General features: G+C 40.5%; 1 pseudogene; it reads right to left on the bottom strand.

Annotated features, from left to right (window-relative positions):
* Nucleotides 1–5,189: 5,189 nt before the first annotated feature.
* On the bottom strand, nucleotides 5,190–5,625 carry LOC102856207 (annotated as a pseudogene).
* Nucleotides 5,626–5,951: the final 326 nt, after the last annotated feature.

Raw genomic sequence — 5,951 nt, 5'->3', positions numbered from 1 at the left:
CCAGATTTCTTGGCACAACTTGGTGAGCACATCCAGGGCAACATCTATTATCTGAAATACTTCAATTGGTATACCATCTATTCCTGGGGCCTTATTTTTTTGCTATTTCCTTCAAAGCAGCTTGAACTTCTTCCTTCATCACCATAGGCTCTTGCTCACAAAGAAAAATAGTATAAAGAAATGTACAAAGAGGTGGAGATGGAGAATAGAAATGGACGAATTTTCTCAGCTTTTCTCAAGCTCAAAAAACTGAAATAAATTTAAGCCTCAAATTGAAATACTGAGAGACACTATGGGGAAAATCTTGAATTATCCAAGAAGTATCAAAAGAACATAAAGCCACTATTCAATATAGAATTGGTTGACACTGTAAAATTTTATCAATCTGATAAAGAGGCAATGATGATGAGAGATGAAGTTCAATCTGCATTCAAGCCATTGGCAAAAAAAATAAGACCCTGGGAATCCATAGCAATTGACAAGTTGCAGCTAACACATACAGCTGTGGACGTGCTTAACAGACTGTGCCAGGAAATTTGGAAGACAGCTACCTGGCCAACAGATCGGAAGAGATTCCTACTTTTCCCATTCCCAAGAAAGGTGATCCAACAGATTGTAAAAACAATTGCACAATATCTTTCGTATCACATGCAAGCAAAATATTGCTTGCTATCATCCAAAATCAGTTAGAACAATATATTGAGAGAGAATTGCCAGAAGTTCAAGGCATACCTGTTTGTTCTTTTAGGAAGTCATGGGATATTCAGCACTCTTATTCAGTACAACTGAAAGGCATTAATTCTTCTCCTATCATTTTTTTTTATTGTCCAGCTCTCGGATTCAAAGCCGGTGATTAGAAAGACCAGGGTTTGAATCAGGTACAACTTACTCTTTAAACTGACAGCATAACTCTTCAGGACTTTGAAGAAGTCCCTGACAGCAGACTTTCTCAGTGTTACATGTCTCCAGATATGCTGACAACTGATATCAAGGGTCATGATTGTAGATCTAAGCAAGATTAAATCATCTTGTCAATCCATTTTTGTATACTTTTTCTAAGACGTATCTGTGTGTTCTTTTTACAATCCCTGGGATATTTTTAGTTCTCCAATATCATAACTCAAAGGCATAAATTCTTCTGTTATCCTTTTTGATTCTCTAGCTCTCAGAAGCATATCAAGTGATTGAAAAGACCATGGCCTGAATCAGGTGCACCTTAGTCTTTAAACTGATGTCATTGCTCCTCAATAAATTGGAGGGGTCCTTGACAGCTGATTTTACCAATGCAATACATCTCTTGATCTCTGGACTTCTGATAGAAAGGGTGTTGATTGTGGATCCAAGCAAAATGAAATAATTGACAATTTCAATCTTTTCTCCATCTATCCTAATACTGCTTATTGGTTCAGTGGTAAGAATTTTTGTTTTCTTGATGTTAAGATGAAATCCATATTGAAAGTAATAGATTTTGATCTTCTGTAGCAAGTATTTCAAGGCCTTCTTACTCTCTACAAGTAAAGTTGTGTCACTGTTGAAATATAGATTGTGAATGACTGGAGTGTTAAGGGTTTATTGTTCAAAATGGCTTCTCTAGCCTTTTTGGTAGGAATATGCAAATAGGGTGTGTTGAGTGATTGACTAGTCTTGCCCTTAAATAGAACAGCAGAATTTTACATTCTCACCACCATTTAAAAAAAAGAAAAGAAAAGAAAAAATTCAAGAGAATGCAGTGTGTTCTTCAGGCTCAGAGATTCTTGCACCATCCAGACCAGAACCTATTGGAGAAACAACCATAGCGGCCAGCAACAGAGAACCAGAGTATAACATGAGATGCACCTGACCTTGGGACACCACAAAACCAGAGCTAAAAGCCTTTTTGCCCAAGTTTGTTGGAGAACTGGAGGACTAATGAGAGTGACAAATGAGAGCCTAAAGCAGTGAGGCTGAAGGCTAAGTTGTCTAAGAGCACATTTCAGAAGCCACCCTGATTGATTGACTATATTTTGATATTAACCGGAATTGTAGCCTGTTGACTTCTCTAATATGATACTATGTATTCTGTGAGCTATTATAGTTGATTTTTGACCCAGTAAAGCATGTTGTTGTTGTTATGTGCTGTTGAGTCACTTGTGATTCTTAGCGACCCTATGTATAACATCCCTAAAACCTGCTCTGTCCTGTGCCAATCGCACTGTCTCTGAAACACCCACCTTGATTACCCCAGTCACTGAATCAATCCACCTCATAGAGGGTCTTCCTCTCCTGCACTGTCCCTCCACCTTCCCAAGCATGATGTCCCTCCCTAAGGACCTGTCCCTCCTTATAACATGTCCAAAGTACATCAGACAAATCCTCAGAATCTCTGCCTCCAAGGAGCATCTTGGTTTAACCCTCTCCAGGTTAAATGTTTTCTTAGCAGTCCATGATACTCTCAATATCCAGCTCAAAGGCATCAATTCTCCTTCTATACTTCGTAGTCATTGTCCAACTCTCTGATGCATAACAAGTGATCACAAAGACCATAGCCTGTATCAGATGCACCTTAGTCTCCAGAGAGACACCATAGCTCTCCAGTACTTTGGAGAGGTCCCTAACAGCAGACTTTCCCATAGCAATATTTCTTTTAATTTCCTAACTACTGGTGTCAAGAGTGTTGACTGTGGAGCCAAGCAAACTAAAGCTGTTTACAATCTCAATCTCTTCACTATCCATCCTGATGCTCCCAATTGTCCAGTGGTGAGAATCTTTGTCTTCTTAATATTGAGCCTCAATCCATATTGAAGGCTGCAGTCTTTGACCCTCTGCAGCAAGTGTTTCAGGTCCTCTTTAGTTTCAGCAAGCAGGGTTGTGTCATCTGCATAATGCAGGTTGTTGATGAATCTTCCACCAATCCTGATGCCATACTTCTGTTCATACAGTCCAGCCTCCCAGATAATCTGTTCTGCATACAGGTTGAAAAGGTATGAAGATAGAAAATATCCTTCCCAATTTTGAAGCATGCAGTGTTTCCTTGCTCTGTTCTTATGACTGCCTCTTGGTCCAAGTATAGGTCTTGCATTAGCATGATCAAATGTTCTGCGATTCCCATTCTTCTCAGAGTCAGCCCAAGTGTGTTATGATCCACACGGTCAAACGCCTTTCCATAATCAATGAAACACAGATATGCCTTCCTCTGGTATTCCTTGCTTTAGCTAAGATCCATCTAACATTAGCTACAATATCCCTAGTACCAAGATCCCTTCTAAACCCAGCCTGCACTTCTGGCAATTCTCTGCTGATGTGCTGTTCCAGTCATTTTTGGATAATCTTCAGTAGAATCTTGCTTGCATGTTAAATCAATGAGATTGTTCTGTAGTTTCCACACTCTGTTGGCTCACCCTTCTTTGGAATGGGAACAAATACAGATCTCTTCCAGTCAGTTGGCCAAGTGGTTGTTCTTCAGATTTCTTGGCACAACTTGGTGAGCACAACCAGGGCAACATCTATTAGTTGAAATACGTCAATTGGTATGCCATCTATTCCTGGGGCCTTATTTTTTGCTATTTATTTCCTTCGAATCAGCTTCAACTTCTTTCTTCTTACCATAGGCTCTTGCTGATATGTTGTCTCATTAAATTCTTCTGTGTCTGCTGATTCCTTTTTATACAGTTACTCAGCATATTCTTTCCATTTTCTTTTCATACTTCATGGATCATTTAATATGCTGCCTAAAGCATCCTTGATTATAGCAACTCTAGGTTTGAATTTGTTCTTCAGTTCCTTGAACTTAAGAAATGCTGAATGAGTTCGACCCTTTTGATTTCTGAGTCCAAGCGCTTGCACATTTCATTGTCATATTTTTCTTTGTCTTCCCACGCTGCCTTTTGGAATCTTCCATTCAGTTCTTTAGTATCTTGAATTCTTCCTTCTGCATTAGCTTCTCTACGCTCCAGTGCAATATCCAGAGTCTCCTCTGACATCCATTTTGGTCTTTTCTTCCTCCTCTGTCTTTGTAATGACCGCTTGCACTCTTCCTGGATGATATTCTTGATATCCTCACACAACTCATTTGGTCTTTGCTCATTAGTGTTCAAGGACACAAACCTGTTCCTGAGATGGTTCTGAAATTCAGGTGGGATAGACTCAAGGTCATATTTTGGTTCCTGTGGATTCGGTTTAATTTTCCTTAGCTTCAGCTTGAACTTGCATATGAGTAGTTGATGATCTGTTCCACAATCAGCTCCTGGCCTAGTTTTCACAGCTCATACTTAGCTTCTCCAGCAGTTCTTTCCACAGATGTAATCAATCTGATTCTTATGCATGCCATCTGGTAAAATCCATGTGTATACCTGCATTTATGTTTCTTATAAAACGTATTTGCAATTAATAAGTCATTAATTGTGCAAAATTCAATTATTCTATCTCCAGCTTCATGTCTGTCACCAAGTCCATGTTTTCCAACTACTGATTCTTCTTCTCTGTTGCCAACTTTTGCATTCCAGTCACTCATTATTATCAACGCATCTTGATTGCATGTTTGATCGATCTCTGACTGTAAAAGTTGGTAGAAATCTTCTATTTCCTCTTCTTTGGCTCTGGTTGTTGGTGCATATATCTGAATGATAGTGATATTCACTGGACTTTCTTGTATGTGTATGGATATTATCCTGTCACTCACAATATTGTATTTCAAGATAGATATAGACATGACTTTTTTAACTATGAAAGCACCCCGATTTTTCCTTACCTGTTCATCTCTGGAGTTATATCATGTGATCATCTGACTCTTAATGCCCCAAGGCAGTCCATCTCATCTCATCAATACAAAGCAGTAAGATTGGTGTTAGGATGAGAAGAAAGAGTTGTGGGATCATGGGGGACATGTCTGACCTCATGGGAATTGGTTTTGTGTTATTGTTGTTGTCAACAGGGACATTTTCCCTTTATGGATTTTCCCCCCCCCCAGAGGGTAATACAAAGTTTATTCTGTGGCTCTGGATGAGTCAGGAAGGGGAGGATAACAATTATCCAGAAGGGCTTGGTTTGGTGGCACTGGACCTCTGTTAGGCATCTTTCTGATGGCAGGGAGAGCACCAGAGAGGGACTTGGGCTGTTGCCCTTGGAGCATTCTGGGTTGGGGTCCTTAGGTGGCCAGGAAGGTAGGTCCCCAGGCAGATGTGGATTCTTCTCAGGGTAAAAGGGTTCTTTCATCAGCCAGCTTAAGCCAGAAAGAAGGGCAGAGAGCAGAGGTAGGAGTCTAGATGAAAGTGGAAGAGCTCACTTTGCAGAGTTTGACCCAAAGGGTACAGAGGATTCTTCACCCCCGGCTCCACACACAGCACACTGTAGATGTGGTGCAACACATGCCGGATGGGTCCCATGCCCGAGTCTGTGTTCATGACAACTTTGATTCCAGTGGTGTCTCATAGTAATGGAGCTTGTAACAGCTAGTTTGGAATGTCAGAAAGCCATCCTTCATGTCCAAAGGAGACACCTTGCTGACAAATGATTGGATAGACGAGAGCATCCCATATATCAGCTTGTACTCCTCCTCCTTGGTATCTCTGCTTGCTTCTTGTGGTGTCTCTTGCTGTAGTACAGACACACTCCATTATGGTCAAACAAGTTCAGACTGTGGACCGTCATCTTCAGGACAGAGAGTATGAGCCTCTTTCTAGAGCCACCCTATTCCATGGGTTCCAGCGCTCAGTTCTGAATACCTCGGCACAGAGGAGAACACCCCCTTCCGACTCCCCTTTATGGAATTTTTAAAGGTCAGATATGGCCATTCCCACATGGCCTCTGCCTTTTTACAATAAGTCTTCCTCCAATCCTGATGCCACATTCTTCTTCATAGTATCTAGCTTCTTTAGTGATTTACTCAGTATATAGATTGAATAAACATGGAGAAAAGAGAGAACCTGACATACACATTTCTCTATTTTAAACCATGCAGTATTGCCTTGTTCTGT

The sequence above is a fragment of the Elephantulus edwardii genome, unplaced genomic scaffold, assembly GCF_000299155.1.
Source record: "Elephantulus edwardii isolate Elephantulus edwardi_28Jun2011 unplaced genomic scaffold, EleEdw1.0 scaffold00104, whole genome shotgun sequence".
NCBI classification, from domain to species: domain Eukaryota; kingdom Metazoa; phylum Chordata; class Mammalia; order Macroscelidea; family Macroscelididae; genus Elephantulus; species Elephantulus edwardii.
This window is presented reverse-complemented; position numbering and strand designations above follow the sequence as displayed.